Source organism: Miscanthus floridulus, chromosome 17, assembly GCF_019320115.1.
Source record: "Miscanthus floridulus cultivar M001 chromosome 17, ASM1932011v1, whole genome shotgun sequence".
NCBI classification, from domain to species: domain Eukaryota; kingdom Viridiplantae; phylum Streptophyta; class Magnoliopsida; order Poales; family Poaceae; genus Miscanthus; species Miscanthus floridulus.
The window spans coordinates 79,287,370-79,304,133 of record NC_089596.1 but is presented as its reverse complement, the minus strand read 5'-3'; the positions used below and the strand labels follow the sequence as shown (position 1 = coordinate 79,304,133).

The window sequence follows — 16,764 nt, the reverse complement described above, 5'->3', positions numbered from 1 at the left end:
AAACATAGCTACCTGAGTCCTCGGAATTTGGACGCGAATCCCCGAATTTACATGCGAATCGAGGGTGTCTCACCTGTCTGGCTGATGATGACCTGCCTACACGCTCACCAGAAAAATACTTGGATCGATCTTTATTGACTAATTTATAATATTTTTATCTTTAATAAAATAGCTTCGGCCAACTTTTCGGCCCGCGCTCGTGTAACAACCGAACGGAGCCGAAGACGACCAACTTGGCCTCCAGCCTGTCGAGATGTCGTCCTGCATCCACCAAGGTGCACCACACCTAGACCTGGAACACCACCGAAAGGTACGTAGTCCTCGGTCTTAATATCCAGCTGCTGGTACTGCTACACTAGCATTTGATCTGCATACATTGCATCCGGCCTTCCAAATCTTCCTCGCCTGTCCTCCTCCCGACTAGAGCAATCCCAGGTCAATCTCTGCAGTCGCATCAGTATCCATCCTCGGCCACCGCGCCACTCGAATCAAGATCGCCTTCGCTTGATTCCAACAAGCCAGCCATTACAGGCGAGGCAAGCAAGAATAAAGCTTCTATATGTGCCGCCGCCTCCCAGCTCCAGCACTTCAGTTTCAGTCTCGGGGTTGCAGTTGCAGTTGCAGTCGGCGGCAGCGAGGCGAGCAAGGTGACCAAGCCGGCCGGCCGAGCGAGCGAGAGTCCGTGCATGGCGGCGGAGAGGAAGGCGGGCTCCCGCTGGCCCGCCGGCGGCAGCGGTGGGCGAATGCGCGGCGCCGAGGGTGGCATTGGCAAGCTGCGGGGCCGTCAGGCAAAGGCGGCAAGGCCCGTACTGTCGGCGCCTGCGGGCCAGGGGTACTTCACGGCGGGGCTGGCGGCGCTGTTCCTCTGCCTCACCGCGCTGCTGGTGTTCCTGCCGCTCGTGCTGCCCCCGCTGCCGCCGCCGCCGTTGCTGCTGCTGCTCGTGCCGGTGGGCCTCATGGCCGTACTGCTGGCGCTGGCGCTCGTGCCGTCCGACGGCCGGGGCGCCGTCGCGTCGTCGTGCGTGTGCTGAAGGCGGCGGCCGACGCGTCGCACGTGCGCTAGACACGCGGAGAGTGTGTGCTGTAAAAATGTGGGGGGTTTAACATTTTCTCTCTTTTTTAATTTTTTGTTATTTGTTATTTTGATATAAGGAATAGCAACTTCCTCCTTTTTCCCCCTTTGTTCGAAACGATCTTTCAGCTGTTAATCCTGAGGCAGTCTCGCGGTTTTCATTGCTCCAAGATGAAACGGTAGTATCCTCCCGAATTTTTTGTTTTTTTTTGCCCTTTTTTTTTAAAAAAAATTCATAAATATGGCTTTTGGGCGATGTTCGGCGAACCCCTCTCAGAGTCCAAGCGGGATGCGATCAACATGCTGTTCCCGGCCGGTTGTGCGATCAACGGCATCCAGCTTGCCGAGGGGGTCGAGCTTGAGGTCTAACCAACCTCTACAACTTTGTCGCCAAATGTTGGCAATGTCGAATGAAAACATGTTAGTCTCCTTCGCACTGGCTACCTAGTCACTGGCGGTTTGACCTCGCGACTACCTGGTCGCTTGAGGCTTTCTACGACGTCTCCCTCGCAGTGGCTACCTGGTCGGTGTCGTCACACTTCGCAGTGGCTACCTGGTCACTGGCGGTTTGACCTCGCGACTACCTGGTCGCTTGAGGCTTTCTACGACGTCTCCCTCGCAGTGGCTACCTGGTCACTAGTACGACGTCTCCTTCGCAGTGGCTACCTGGTCACTGGCGGTTTGACCTCGCGACTACCTGGTCGCTGGAGGCTCTGGAGCTCGTTGTCTCCTTCGCAGTGGCTACCTGGTCACTGGCGGTTCTACCTCGCGACTTCCTGGTTGCTTGAGGTTTGCCACCGTGGCTGGACCCTCTCGGTTGGCGACCATTGTGCGGATGTATCTCTTGTGGTAGGCATAGCTTAGTTTCTGGCTTTTTTTCTCTTGTTTTCTTGCTGTGTTCATCGTTGTCTTGGGTTCGCGTCGGTAATCTTGGGATTACTTGCGACTCCTCTATGTCAACTATGTGTTACTCCGTGGTTTGTAACATGTGCTATGAGGGTTCTCTCATAGCTGCGTCGTGTATTTGTTTGGATGTTCTCTGCTTCCTCTTAATGAAATACGTGCTACAGTGCACGTTCGAGAAAATCTAGACCCTTAGCTCGGTGTCATCGTTGGTGGCACCGAGCTTACACGTCCAGGCGCCATAGATTTTGGTGCCTAGGTCTTGAGCTCCACGCAGACGTGGCGGTGACTTGGCAGACACCTTGGCGCCGTAGATCTTGACGCCGTAGATCTTGACGTCGAACTTGGCGCTGTGGTTATTGGCGGCAAGCCCTGTCTTACATATAGGCCCTCTCTTCCTTTCTCTCTTCCTCTCTCTACCGCTCCCGAGCTAGGGCGCCGCCAGCGATGCCGCACCGCCTCGCCCGTCGACGCGCGTAGCCCCAGCCCGCTCGCGCCGCCTCACCGCGCGGAGCATTAGCCGTCCCGCGATCGTCACGCGCCGCCCCTCCCGGCCCGCACCCACGCCGGCCCCTACCGTGCCGGCCGCATGCCGCCACTCCCGGCCGCACGCCGCCTCGTCCGTCCCGACTCGCCGCGTCCACCGCGCGCATAGGCGCTCACTCCGGTGACCCCGGTCGCGACACGGTCTCTGCTCCTAGCGCGCCGCGACCTCGCCATCGATCTCGTCCTCCGCGTCCCTATCCTGCTTCGATCCCGGCGTCCGCGTCGCATCGTTGCATTGACTTGGACAGGTAAAATTTTTGAATATGCAATGTAAGTACTTAGTAAGCTTGAATTGTAGTGCTACTTTGATTATTTGGTAGTTTCTAGTAAATTTGATGATGTAGGTAGTTGATTTAGTTAGCGAGATAGATATAGTTAGATAATTATAGTTAGATAGCTAGTGACATAGGTACATAGATATAGTTATTAGATAGCTAGTTGATTTAGTTAGTGAGATTAATATAGTTTGATAAATATAGTTAGATAGCTAGTGACATAGTTATTTAGGGTGTAGTTGGTTAGTATCTATTAGAGATGTACTATATAGCAGCTACTTTGGACTAAACGAACTGTATTTCAATTTTTGTTTGAACTACTTGTTGGCGTTTCGAGTAAACACCAACGAGTAAATTTGTATTATTGCACATTGAACCCGGATGGTGTACTAAAAGATAAAAGGTTTATACTGGTTCGGGCAGAATGTCCCTATGTCCAGTTTGCAATTGTTGCTCATGTTGTTAGCACTGAAAGGTTCGTAGTAGGGGTTACAAACAGGTGAGAGAGGGACAGGTCCCAAGTCTCTGATGAAAAGGTTGACAGAGCGCCGAGAGCTTGATTGCAGCTCAGCTATGTGTGATGAGATGCGTGGTGCGTTGAATCGATCCGTCCCCTTAGTGGGGTGCCCTGCCTTTCCTTTTATAGACTAAGGGGGGAGCAGGGATTATAGATGGGAGAAAGAAGAAAAACCAGAGGCAAAGAAGGTCCTTCGAACGTGTCGGGTCTTCCTTTTCTTCTGAGCCAGACGTGCTGACACAGCAGACTGTGCTAGGGATAGCTCCATGTTGGGCGTCTGCCGTTGATGATGCCACGCTCTGACTTGATCAGCAAGTGGTCACGTCCCATCCCACCCTGGCAGGCGGCGCGACGGACCGGGGTGTTGATCCGTAACCCCACGGGGAGCGGACGGCGTAGTGACTGCACGTCCGTTACTGTAGAGGACGTGAGTCTCCTCTTGGATCGTACTGGTTGTTGTATGGTTTCGTCAGGATCCGCGCCCGAGGGCCAATGGCGGCGCCCATAATACTGTAAAACAAATGTCAGCGCCCACAACACTGTTCGGGCTCTGACATGCCCAGAAGGGCCTTAAAGCGTATGTCTATCATATCCTGACAGTACTTTCATGCAGACGTGCAGGGCATGGTCCTTGGTATTGTGGTTGACTTGAGTGCCCTGCCTTATCTATGCATGTAGTTATGAAGGAGCAGCGCGTAGATATCGAGCGAGGTGGAGCCAACCCCCAAACGTTTGGCGAGGCGGAGTCTGCCCCTAGACATCAGGTGAGGCAGAGTCTGCCCTCAAACATCGGGTGAGGTAGAGCCAGTCCCTGGACATCGGGTGAGGCAGAGTCTACCCCTAGACGTCGGGCGAGGCGAAGCTAGCCCCCGGATGTCGGGCGAGGTGGAGTCTGCCCCTAGATGTCAGGCGAGGTGGAGCCAGCCCCCGGACGTTGGGCGAGGCAGAGTCTACCCTAGACATCGGGTGAGGCGGAGCCAGCCCTCGGACGTCAGGCGAGGTGGAGTCTACCCTCAGATGTCGGGTGAGGTGGAGCCAACCCCTGGACATCAAGCGAGGTGGAGTCTGTCCTCAGACGTCGGGCGAGGCAGAGCCAACCTTTAGGGGATGGACGAAACGGAGTTAACCCTCGGTCGTTGGACAAGAGGTGTAGTCGCGTTCTTGCCTGTTCAAAAGCATCAACATTGGATGGTTATTAGCTCCTCCTCTTTGGGTACCCTAGTATTCGGTCCCCGACAGTAGCCCCCGAGCCCCCAGGTGATTCGGATAGAATCGCCCGTGGGTGATTTTACTTGCTAGAGGGTGCGCACGAGCACACCCGACGGGTGTAGCCTATGAGCCCCCAGGTGATTCAGATAGAATCGCCCGGGATGATTCATCTTGCCAGAGGGTGCGCACGAGCGCACCCGTCGGGTGTAGCCCCTGATCCCTAGGTGATTCGAATATAATCGCCTGGGAGGTGATTCAAACCTTTGCGGGTATGGCTGTGAGATTCGATGGTTTGTTGACCGGATAGCTTAAATAGGACCCTATTATCTTATTCGTGGGGACTCATCTAGGGTCAGCCCGGCTGAGACTCGATCATAGGCCAAGACTCCCATGAAGCTTGTGCGCTAGAGTTTTGGCCGATCGTGGGCCTATCCTTTGTTGTAAGGGTGCCTGGGGACGGTTGTCAAAACCATTGATGGGCTAGCCCTCAAACTTCTAGGCCCGGCTAGGCTGGGGGAATGCTTTTTGACCTATATCTTTTTGCTGGTAAAGAGTCCTGATCTGCCCAAGGAGGCGAAATGTCTGGCGCATCTTTGGAGGGAAAGGATAGGGATTGTGGGCGTATATCCCATGATCGTGACATGGTGATAGATCATGGCAGGCGTGGAGATCTAGGCGGACGGTTGCCTGCCTTGCATCGTGGCCCCTATAAAACCAAGGGGTTTGCCCCTAGGGTTTCGTACTTTGCCTCCTTGCCTTCACATCTGTAACCTCCACCGTCAATCGCCCAAGCTCCCTGCATTCGCATCTCAGCCACCATCAAGTTCACATCCACCCACCCCAATCATTCAATGGAGCTATGGTGCAAATCCGATATCACCCTCCAGTGCTTGGAGGGCCTCATCTGCCGTGGTCTTCTCTATGCATGGACCGTCACCAAGGAGTGGTGGTTGCCCAGCGATGAGGATGCGTCATCGCCGCCTGATGGCTACATTGTGTCCTTCGCTCACTTCCACGAGCGGGGATTCGCCACCCCCACCCACAAGTTCCTTTTAGGGTTGCTGCATTACTATAAGGTGGAGCTGCAGCACCTTAATCCCAATGGAATCTAGCACATTGCGGTGTTTGTCGCCCTGTGTGAGGGGTTCCTAGGGATTAGTCCCCACTTTGACCTATGGCGCTACTTCTTCACTGTCACCCTCCTAAAGAAGCGGGAGAAGAAGCAGGAGCTAAACGGACCGATGGGATGTGCCAGCATTCAGCTTCGCAACAACCGTAGCAACGAGTATCCGCTGATGCGTCTATCAACCTCCAATAAGGGGTGGCATTCGCATTGGTTCTACATCAAGAACAACATAGCCGCCCCCTTGCCAAAGTTCATCGGGTGCCTCATCGAAGAGGTCCTAGAATCATAGAGGAGGTGGGGAGTCCCAGAGAAAGATAAGAAGAAGATCCAGGACCATCTCACCATCATCCGAATTCTAAAGGAGAGGGGCGTGAAGGGGTCAGAGATCATCAGCGCCTATCATGCACGGAGGGTGGTGCCATTGATGAGGCATGCGCTTCCCCTACACATGATGGCACCCGGGTCATCACTCGACGGGACGGCGCTCGCCGAGGGAGCACTCTCCCCCTCTAAAGTGGCGCAGCGTATCAAGGAGGCAATGGAGCCTCCACGGGACGATGCATGCGCCATCCTTGACTTTGTATATCTAGTGCCGGGGCATCCCCTAATGTAGCCAGAACCGAGATACATTGTTTTCATAAGTTTTCCTCCCTCATGCCTCCTTTTTAATTAAACTCCCAACCTCTTGACGTTGATATTAAGATAGGGGGACCAACCAAAGAAGCTCGTCCTTATGGATCTTCTGGCTCTATTGTCGAAGGATCCAGCTGTGATGGCGGCCAACCGCATCGTAGCCGAGCGGCACTAGAAGGCAAAGGAGGATGAGAGGAGGAAGAAGCAGCAGAAGTTGCGCACGTGGGAGCGTGGGGAGGAAATCGATAGTGATGAAGATGACGACAAGGTAGAAGAAGAAGAAGAAGAGGTAGTTGCCAACACCGAGTTGGGTGACCTGGAGAGCGAGGATACACTGATAGGTATCCCCTCATCCATGTAGGGACCCTTCCTGTTTCATGCAGGAGGAAGTGAGTTCATGAGGATGGTGGAGGCGGGCCAAACCGTCAGCCCATCCTCATAATATGTAGGGGCGGGCGGACCAGCCGCTGCGCCTAAGGTGTTAGCGGAGGGGAGCGGCCCCATCGCTATGCCTCAAGAGCCAGCGAGGGTGGGCGGATCTGCCACTGCACCCAAGGTGCTAGCAGGGGTGGGTGGATCTGCCACCATGCCCAAGGTGCCGAGGGAGGGGGATGGCTCCACCGTCGTGCCCTCGAGTGCAAGGGAGGTGAGCCTCTTGGCCCAAGAGTAGGGGGCGGGCTCCAAACGGCCCCATCCCGAGGAGGTGGAGCAAGGACCTAGGGGTTCATCCCCCAAATGTATCCTGCACCCCACGTCACCGATGTAAGTCATTGACTTCTCTGCTTTCTCTATTTTTCTCTGTTTTCAGTGCAACTCACGCCTTCTGTTTCTTGCAGTGTCCTGAGATGGGGCCACTCTTTGGCACTGGCGCCCAAGAAGAGTGTCGCCATCTAGGCAAGATGTCGGCCATCGCCTGATGTTGCTCTTGCTCCGGGCGGGAGCGAAGTCGGTGTCATAGCCTCATCGGCTGGTTAGGTGCCGCCCGTGGTGGTGCCCGTGCCCTCGGTGGGACAAATGATCACTGAGGCTGAGGGAACGCCCTTTAAGGTCACCGAGCAACAGGCAATAGAAGTGATTCCACTGCCGACATCGGAGCAGATGGAGCTACCGCTCACACTCATGGTGTCGACCACTATGGGCGTGACACCACTGGTCAAGGCCCCTTCATCGCAGATGGAGGCGGTAGCGACTGTGATGAGCTAGGCACAGCTGGACGCAGCCGCGGTGGTGCCCGAGGATGCAGCACGATCCGTGCCACAGGCGGCCTAGGTGATGGCACCTGACATGGGCCGGATGGAGGTAGACATGGCCGAAGGGTCTCAGGTGTCGTGGCGGTGGTGGAGAGGACCAGCGAGGGGTCGCCCTTGGCCTTGACATCGGGGGGCAGCCGCTCGCCCATGCGGGGTGAGTCGCTGCTCTAGTGAATTGATCCTCAAGACCCAACATCGATACTCTTCTCACTCAATGATGCTACCAAGAGCATAGAGCAGGAGAGTCTCAACGAGGGGATCTCAGCCATGATGGAAGTCCTGAACCAAGCTAGGGGTGTCCTACGTGACATCATTGTTCCTACTGGCTGGGTATCCACTTAATCTCTCCTCTCACTTTCTTCTTTCTTCATGTACTTTTGTGTTTTGACATTGATCTTCTTTTTAGTCCCTTATCACTTGTAGTTGGGAGAAATCCTGGTTCCTCCACGAGCAGAAGGTAAAATGGGACTGCCTCGGTGAAGAGGCCCGGCTACACGGGGATGTGAGCACCTAGCTTGCTATCAACCAATAGTGGGTGACCAAGATGACTCCCCTGGCTGAGGAGGCAGCTGGGCTCTGGCAGCAGGAGGTCGAGGCCCGTCAAGACATGGAGGATGCCGAGAAGGCGTTCCAAGATTTGTTGGCGAGGGCGAGGCAGGATGAGGAGGAGGCCGCTAGAGTCTAAAAGGAGCGGGACGAGCTGCTCTAGAGGGACGCTGAGGCCCCCTAGCGGGTCCTCAACCTCCTGGCTAAGGTTGAGAAGGAGCAGGGGCTCAAGCTGGGAGCCGAGGAGAGGTTTGCGGCCCTATAGCAGAGGGCGAGCCTAGATGTCGAGGTGATAGCTCGGCTACGCAAGGAGCGAGATGAGCTATTCCAGACTATGAAGAGACTTCGCTCGAAGCACAGCATGGCCCGCGGGGAGCATGACCAAGCCATCCAAGAGCATGACGAGGCACGATAGGGGGTCAGCTCCCTTTGGGCCAATCTTGGAACGACGGTAGCCCAAAGGCTGGAGGCTAAGAGCGTCTCCACTGGGATAGTCATGTAGCTTGCTGAGGCATGGGGGATCCTTTAGGTAGAGAGCGATGAGCATGATCTCCTACGTACTGCCGTCGGGGTGGTCTTCGATGACCTAGAGGTGGCGTGGCCGAAGGGAACTAGCTCGCTTGTAGCCTATGCTGCCGTAGATATCACGGTGCAGGTGCACTAGCTCGAGAGGGAAGCTCTGTGCTCTAGGATTACCTAAGCCTTCACCATAGCCTGCTCCCACTACGCCGACAGTATCGACTTGGAGACAATGAGCCTTGGCTTTGCACCTGGCTACAAAGCCTCTGAGTTGTATTAAATAGAGAAGGCGGTGGCTCCTATCGTGTAGAACCTAGCAGACAAGGTTGAAGATATAGTTCTCCCCAGGAGGGTGTAGTTAGTCAAATAGTCTAGATAAGCGTTCTTGTGATCTATGAACAAGTGCTGCTCCTTATATACCATGAAAACATTTTCATAACTTTGCTTTATTTGATTCATTTGATTCAACTTGTTTTTCTTCCCTTTTTTATGTGTGAAAGGAAGGCTCACATATTCTGACCCCTCTATTTGTTAAGATCGTATGGCTCGAGGCGTAAGAGGAAAAAACTTCGAACCACGCTGGTGAGCAAAGATACTGTTGCCGCCAAGGCGTAGGTTTTTTCCCATTTAACCAGGCATGCTTAGTTTATTAGTTCCTGCAAACTTTGCCGCTAGGCTTAGCGTGATGAAGAGGTTTGACACAACGATTGTTTTAAGAAAAGGTGTATTTCTACCCTTATTAGCCCTCGAGTGAGATTCGACCCTTTGCCGTTGCTGGGGTCGGATGTCACTGAAAATCGAGGGGAGGATGGTGAGACTTAGGAGAATACATCTCTTGTATTCACACATACCCTCCCCCTAGGGTCTTAGATATCTTTTTATGACCGTGTGTTTGGTCTTCTTGCAAGTCCGATCTTCCTCAAGCCTTCGCGCATGGTGGGGATTCGGTCAAGGTTGGCTCATTTTTGTGATTGTCGCCCCATCCATGGTTTTCGCAACTGGAGGGGATGAGTTAACACCACTTACCTTGATGGCTCGAGTGACGTGCTCGGCGAGCTCTCTAGCGAGCATGTTCAAACAGAAATCCGGTTCCATCACTTGTGATGGGATCAACAAAACCCTTGGGGGACATTCTATTTTATGTAGACAAGGCCTGATCTTCTGATAGGTATGATAGCGTCGATTGGTGAAGACTCGATGTTCATGATCTAGGCTTTGAACCAAGACTAATTCAGACCCTCACAACCGTTACACCACTGCTCCATTGGTTATCAACCACGCAAACACGATTGACCTCGCCGAGAAGGCTTTCCTTCAAGCGAATTGAGAACACAAGCAAGAATAGGATGAACGCAATCTAAAATTGCAAATAAATATGAGGCTTATGATAATGAGAAGGAGTTCAGGTCTTTATTCAAAAGGACTAATCGCCACAGTCGAATAAGATCAAGAACCAGGGCCCTGGTTCACAGCAAGCGGCCTTGGCGGCACAGTTGCAGCAAAACAACGTCTGTTTCATGAGAAAATCAAGAACTAAACAAAACCCCAAACCCTAAGGAGAGCGACGACCACTAATTATAGAGCCCTAGACGTCTACCCCCCTGGACGTGCCCCCTAATGGGCTCTAAGACGATACACGTCCCAACGGACCAAAAGACGGTGTCATGGCACCCTGGTAGATTCTGGATGCTGACTTGTTTTGATGATTCCCATTGATTCCGAAGGGATTTTGATGTGAAACCACTTAAATTGGCTTCCTTATCTAATTATCTTTTCATCCATATGTGGATCATAAAAAATAGAGTCTAGACTGTGACCTGTTTTATGACAGATTGGTTCTGGAACCCGAGATGGGCTCGAACTTGATTTGGGCCTCCACCTTGGTGACTCGAACCGGATGAGCTCCAGGCCTCCTTCTCGGTTAGGACACCCTCGCTGATCTCCTCATCCTCTATCTCCAAGTATGGTTGTATGCATGGAGCTCATGTCCTTATCATCCTCCCTTTCTTGATGAAAAGCCATCCTCGGCGTTAATTTTGCTTGAAGTCGATCCTGCACAACTTGAGGACAAGCGAGGTTTCCAAAATAATAGGAATGAACAATGTTGTGAGAAAAAATATGCCCACATGTCGAGGTTTGTAGCATGCCTTGTCCTATTGACATATAGTCTGCTTGATTGAAATACACACGATCTTTGCCAATACTATCCTGCAAAAGATTAGTACTAACAAGAAACATATGCTCCCTTTCTTTGGATTCCACTGTTCAAAAAGCAAACTAGAGGAATATGGCATAACAACAGTGTTGATTTTACAATCCTCTAGTTGATCATTACTTTGCACAATAAAAGGAGAATTCGGACGTGTACAAATGTAAACTCATTGTATCAAATATTGTCCTTGGTTGTTATATTTGCCAAAAACATGATATGTATGTCTAGAGAACCAGGGCAAATCAGCATATGCATAAAGTTGCTCCTCTAAAGAACTAAGATTACATGGAACATCAAATTCAATGTAACCCAAAGTATTTAAAGAAGACAACAATCTTAGCTCATCAACTTCACTAGCATTATGAATAACAAGTCTGTTTTCAACACAAGTGTTCGATTTCAGCACACATATAGCATGATCATTCTTTAATGATTGCATGGGTATAACATAAATATCATCATGCAAGTCATCTTCGTCACAAGGAACATCAAGCAAATTATCTTGTGACAAAGGTAAATCAAGTGAAGACTCCACTAAAATTTGCTCTATCATAGCATGATTGGTGGAAAAATTCAGCACATCAAGAGAACTCTCACCTTCTGTGAGTTTAGCATCATGGGCATTACCTTTGCTCTCATATTCAGTAGGAGTAATAGTTGATGGTTCTGAATTTTCACATGAGGCTATGAGCATCTCATTTTCTATCACGTCATCCTTGCTCTTTTGTACATTGTCCTGCAAAAAGTTAGGCATAGCAGGAGGAATAACAAGAGATTGATCTAGTTGTTGCACCTCGTCATTTGAATTAATTACAAGAGATGGATTAACAAAATTTTCTCTCATAAGATCTTTCATATCATTCCATGTGTGAGGTTTATCTAAAAAACTTAAAGACTCCCACCAAGTTGATGTAGATTGTCTCAAAACACTAGTTGCATTTTTAATTTTCCTCCATTCGCACATATATGTTTGTGCTAAAATATTATCTATTTTAGTTTCCCACTCAATGTACTCATCAGCACCAATACCATCATAAGTAGGCGGGGAAGAAATAATAGATTGACCTACGGGAGGAGGTGCAGCAGCAATAGTGCGTGGCTCATTCATCATTGATGTCTCATATCGGTACGTGTTGTAACCTGTCATTGTTAGCATCAAACAAGAAAACACACAAGTATGTATTTTCCTATCAGCTACTATAGGATGTGGTCAAGGAGTAAAGTCACACACTCTCGAATGTCTTACCACGGTCTTACAAGTGTTCTTACCAAAGCAACAGGCGGTACAATCGGTCGGTGACTGTGATACCATTGTAGCTTGAGTGTAACAGTTACAAGGTGAACCTGTACTTGGTTAGAAGAAAGTGGAGCTTGAACATGCACAATATAGTAGCAAGGAATAGCAATAATTTAATTCAGAAATTGCAAGATTGAAAAGTAGTCCCAAGCTAGTCTATGTCGCCAGCCTAGACTCGTCCTGGACCTAGTTCAACAAGCATCAATATCTCAGCACAAGGACTAAACCGGATGCAAGGACTAAACATGATGCAAGCACTTCTAAATTTTTTCCTTTCCTTTTTCTTTTGGTGTGGCTTTTTTTTTCATTTTTTTGCACCTCTTTGCCTTTTGCGTTTCTTTGTTTTTTTAACAGAATGTGCCACAAATGACTCTATTATGTAACCACCATATGAATCGATCAAAACTACATAGGCTTGTGCACCAATATGCGCGGCTGGACACGTGAGCAAAGCAACTCCACAAATGAAACACCTTGTTGATTATTACTCTGACGTGTTCTAAAGGGCAACAAACCTTCCTTTTTTGGATCTAGTACCGAGAACAACCATAGGAAATTTGGAGTCCTGAATTTTATGCACACAGCAACAGCTTGTGTAGATGGTAAATCAGACATGTAGTAAATCTGATCGACCAAAATAAACACCAAACCAATCTATTAGCCAAACCAACTTTATCACTAACATATATATTTTTTTGTTCAGCCAACAAAGAAGACTCACACTAGACCAAGACTAATTAACCAATGAACACAATGACATGCGAGGGACGACAGTTCAACAAAGCAAACTAAAATTAAAAATATTGCAAGGCACAAAGGGGCTGTAGGATATGGAATATGTGGCAGTGTATATATTCTTTGGCTTTTTTGGACTATAGGTAATGCAAAAACAGTAACAATCTAAAGGGGAAAATAAAGTTATACCTAACGGGCACAAGGTCTCTGATACCACTTGATGTAGACAAGGCCTAATCTTTCGATAGGTATGATAGCGTCGATTGGTGGAGACTCGACGTTCACGATCTAGGCTTTGAACCAAGACTAATTTGGACCCTCACAACTGTTATACCACTGCTCCGTTGGTTATCAACCACACGAACGCGATTGACCTCGACGAGAAGGCTTTCCTGCAAGCGAATCAAGAACACAAGCAGGAACGGGATGAACGCAATCTGAAATTGCAAATAAATATGAGGCTTATGATAACGAGAAGGAGTTCAGGTCTTTATTCGGAAGGACTAATTGCCATAGGCGAACAAGATCAAGAACCAAAGCCTCGGTTCATAGCAAGCGGCCTTGGCAGCACAGTTGTAGCAAAACGATGTCTGTTTCACATGAAAATCAAGAACTAAACAAAACCCCAAATCCTAAGGAGAGCAACGACTGCTAATTATAGTGCCCTAGACATCACCCCCCTTGGATGCGCCCCCTAATGGGCTCTAAGACAATACATGACCCAATGGACCAAAAGATGGTGTCGTAGCACCCTGATAGATTTTGATATGAGACCACTTGCATTGGCTTCCTTATCTAATTAGCTTTCCATCCATATGTGGATCATAAAAAACGGAGTTCGGATGCACCTGTGTGACCAGTTTTATGACTGGCTGGTTCTGGAACCCGAGATAGGCTCAAACTTGATTTGGGCCTCTACCTTGGTGACTCAAACCGGATAAGCTTTGGGCCTCCTTCTCGGTTAGGACACCCTCGCTGATCTCCTCATCCTCTATCCCAAGCATGGTCGTATGCATGGAGCTCATGTCATTATCACCGTTGCTCCTTAATCCGCCTTCCAATAGATTTCTCCTCAATGGGGATTCTATGGGGTCGGCTAGAGGCTAGGATCAAACGGGAAGATTGAGATGGCCTTGTCCGCTTCTTAGTGGGACGGGCATAGGTCGCTGGGTCTCATCTGTGTTTTCCCCTAGCTCTTTGTCTTCCATGAGCTGGCCTTCGAACCCCGGCCTTTTAATCTAGGATCGGGTGGCTAGATCCCCCAAGCCCCGTGGGGTTCGGTAGGGGTCATTCATGATTCATGCATCACCCCATCCTCAGTTTCCGCAACTCGATGAGCTCACTAATGGGCATGTTCGAGTGGAATTCGGGTCCATCATCCACTGACGGGGATGGTAGAGCCATCATATGGCATTCCACTACTCCATAACCCACCCCTAGTAGATGCCCGAGCCGTTCGATTGGTTCGGGTGGCACATTGGCCTCTCCTCGATGGAGATTCTATGGGTTTGGCTCGAGGTTAGAATCAAACGAGAAAGGTCGAGATGCCCTGGTCCGCTTCTGAGCGGGGTCGGGCAAGGCCACTGGGGCTCATCTCAGTTTTTCTCCCCTGGCTCTATTTGATGTGAGGCGGCCTTGAGCCCTTCGCGGGCTAGCCTTCTAACCTTGGTCTATCGCCATTCATATCGAATGAGACGAGTACCACTTCATGACGCAATGCGAAGCGTTGCGATGCAGCAATTGCCTGTGCATTGTTTGGATGTACGGGATGGTTGAATGAATGAGCATAAAGAAATTGTGGGGGTCGGTAATGTTACCTCAATGGCATGAGCGACGGGTTCTGGGAGCTCTTATCAGATATGTCCGTGTAGGGTTTGGGTCCAACATTCATGACAGGACTGGTGTAACCTGCATGAGCATCCCAACTTTTTGTTTCTATCTCTTGGCAGTGATCCGAGTTGTTCGATCGACTTGGGTGACCTGACAGCTTCTTCTTGATGGAAATTCTAGAGGTAGGCCCCTCCGAACCCTTCTTGAGAAGGTGGATGCTAAGGCTTGGAGTGTGGGGACAAAGACTTTGATCATGCTGGTGAAAAATGCCATAGCCACTGGGGCATAGGGTCCTAGCGGTTCGACTAGCTTTACTCAAAGTTTATGCCCGCACTCTAGGCCTTCGATTTGTAAATGTAAGGAGGGGTTGGGCAAAGAGAAATGTCTAGTGTGTAGACACTCTTGCTAGCCCTGAAGCGATGTCTGACCCCCTACCATTGCTGGGGTTGGAGGCTCGATAGCGAATTTAATATGTAATGTAAGTAAGTAAGGGTGCTTATCTCTCGGCGGTGGTTTTGAGCCGTTCGATCGACCCATTTCTCGATAGTGGCCAAGCCATCTAATCGACTTGTGTTTCCTGTTCAAACAAGATTTTCCTATGGGAGTAGAGGACGAGAGTAGCTCGCACAAGAATTTAGTTGGGCATATAAGCCAAGCGACAAACTTGTGCAAAAATGGACAAGTTCTCAAATTTCGTTACAGCAAACAGCTCTTCAGCTTGTCGATGTTTTGGACCGGCGAGCCCTCAACCAACTAGTAAATTTGTACTACATGTCCCTAATTTTGAATGGTGATGCAAAGAGACACAAGGTTTATACTAGTTCAGGCAATAGGTGCCCTACGTCCAGTCTGAGAGATCGATCTTGTATTCCTTGCACCGGGGTGCTTGTAGTAGGGGTTTACAAGCTAGGCGAGAGGGAGCTAGTCCTAGGTCTCTACATGGAGTGATGCAAATTGCTTGAGATGTTGATCTTAGGCAGTGGGGAAGCGTGCGTGTTACAGAGTGTCGAGCGTGTGTTTGTCTATATCTTGAACTCGTCCCTAGAAATGGCCCCAGCCCCTCCTTTTTATAGTTGAAGGGGGGGACAGGGGTGATATATGGGGTTGCTACATAGCATCGTGCGAACAGAGGTGGCATGTCGGAGCCCTGTAGCATGTCACTATGGCGGTATGGTTGACGAAGTGGTCCTGTCCTTAATGCATTAGGGTGATGCGCTGGTCACACCCAATCCTGTGCGTCGTAGGAGCTCCAGTGATAGCTTGACACAGGGCATAGCGGATGACGTGCTGGTCGCTGTGTGTTGACAGTATGAAGACCCGAGGCCCGGTTGGTGCCAAGGCTGAGCCACCATGGGGGCTCGGCGGGCGCGAATCCTGAGGTTGTCGAGACCTTGAAGTGGATTGCCGAGGCTTGGAGGGAGCAGTTGGTTCTGTACACTAATTCTGAGGCTATAGTGACCCGGACTTGACTCCCCACGTCATGTTGTTCCTAGAGCAGGGGTTAGGTGGTACAGTGTAGTGCGGGCATCGGTCATGGGCACAGTACCGAGCATAGCGGCCGGTAACCCCTGCCCCATCCTATCCCAGACGGTACGGTGTTGATGCGACTTCCTGTCTCGTCGGCCGCTCTGCTATGTCGAGCCATCGTCCGGCTGATGTCGCAGGAGAGGTTGGTTGCATTAATTGGGCGTGACGTTCTATCAGGGAGATCGATCGAGGTGGAGGTGACAGGGCTATTTGCCAAGCTAGCCTTGAGTGAGACGGAGAATTGATACCGCGTCCGAGGCCTTACGTGCGAGGCCTCAAGCGAGACGGAGAATCGGTTCCCTATCCAAGGCCTAACGTGTGAGGCCCCAAGCGAGGCGGAGAATCGTCAGGCCGTCCAAGGCCTTTCGTGCGTGGCCTCAAGCGAGGCAGAGAATTGGTGGCCTCGGACAAGGCCGGGGGTTAGCCAATAGTTGTCTGTTGGCTTTGATTTTTGACAGGGTCTAAGTGATTTTTTCGTTTGTCGCTTAGGGGACCTCTCTTTATGGTACCCGACAATAGCCCCCGAGCCTCAGGGAGAGTGTGAGCGCTCTCCCTGAGGTTTTGACG

The 16,764-nt window shown here is 50.5% G+C and overlaps 1 pseudogene; it reads left to right on the top strand.

Moving 5' to 3' along the window:
* The first annotated feature begins 386 nt into the window (after positions 1–386).
* LOC136519095 (protein AUXIN-REGULATED GENE INVOLVED IN ORGAN SIZE-like) lies at positions 387–1,168 on the top strand (annotated as a pseudogene).
* Positions 1,169–16,764: the final 15,596 nt, after the last annotated feature.